The 1,233-nt window shown below is 37.6% G+C and overlaps 1 pseudogene; it reads left to right on the top strand.

The window, feature by feature from the left end:
* Positions 1-738: 738 nt before the first annotated feature.
* Positions 739-856, top strand: LOC112403158 (uncharacterized; annotated as a pseudogene).
* The last annotated feature ends 377 nt before the right edge of the window (positions 857-1,233 follow it).

Here is a 1,233-nt window from a genome sequence, read left to right as displayed (position 1 = left end):
CTGGTCCAGTGGAGATGTATGGTATGTGAGAGATACACACCTGATTTCAAAGACTTAGTGCAAATGAAAGAGTGCAAGATAGCTCAGCAATCATTTTTATAATGATGATGTGATGAAATGATAACAGTTTGGAAATATTGGATTAAAGAAGTTATTTTTAAAAATTTATTTTATTGAAGTATAGTTGTTTTACAATGTGTTAATTTCTGCTGTACAGCAGTGATTCAGTTATACGTATATATGTGTCTATATTCTTTTTCATATTCTTTTCCATTATGGTTTATGACAGCATATTGAATCTAGTTCCCTGTGCTATACTTTAGGACCTTGTTGTTTATCCATTTGTGTATAATAGTTTGTATCTGCTAATCCCACCCTCCCACTCCATCCCTCCCCTACCCCCCAACCCCCTTGGCAACCACAAGTCTGTACTGTAGATAAGTTCCTTTATGCCATATTTTAGATTCCACATATAAGTGATATCATATGGTATTTGTCTTTCTCTTTCTGACTTACTTCACTTAGTATGACAATCTCTGGGTCCGTCCATGTTGTTGCAAATGGAAACAACCTAAATGTCCATCGACAGATGAATGGATACAGAAGGTGTGGTATAGATATACGACAGAATACTACTCAGCCATAAAAATGGATTAGATAAAGTATTAAAATTACTTTCACCTGTTTCTTTTTACCTTTTTAGCATGGCTACCAGAAAATTTAAATTTACGTATGTGGGCCTTGTATGAAAGAGAGAAGATATGCATTCCTTTTGACAAGATTGGAGGAGGCCTGGACAACACACATCTAGTGAAGGCATTGCCACCTACTTGGTGGCATCTGAACATGGTTTTGAGGAAGGAGAGTGGCTGCTTAATGAGTATGAGGTGTCCTTTTGGGGTGATACAAAGGTTCTGGATCCATATAGTGGTGATGGTTGCACAATATTTTGAATGTCCTAGATATCACTAGGGTAAATTTTGTCATGTATGTTTTACCGTACACACACACACACAAATTACAAATGTGGCGTATGTTATACTTCTGTTTTCAGCGGGTGTTTAAAGTAAAGAGGTAGGGAGTACGGCTTTGCTTAAAATAGCATCTCCAGAAATAGAGAAAAAAGTGAAAAGAGGCAAGGATGGGCTGAAGACGGCTGGGAGCGGTTGGAACTCTTTTCTCTCTCGCTTTGGTGAAAATATTAGCATGTGTTTCAGTTTCCTCCCACCTTTG

Source organism: Neophocaena asiaeorientalis, unplaced genomic scaffold (genome assembly GCF_003031525.2).
Source record: "Neophocaena asiaeorientalis asiaeorientalis breed wild unplaced genomic scaffold, Neophocaena_asiaeorientalis_V1.1 scaffold430, whole genome shotgun sequence".
Classification (NCBI taxonomy): domain Eukaryota; kingdom Metazoa; phylum Chordata; class Mammalia; order Artiodactyla; family Phocoenidae; genus Neophocaena; species Neophocaena asiaeorientalis.
The sequence above is the reverse complement of the archived record's forward strand: the minus strand, read 5'-3'. Positions and strand labels throughout refer to the sequence as shown.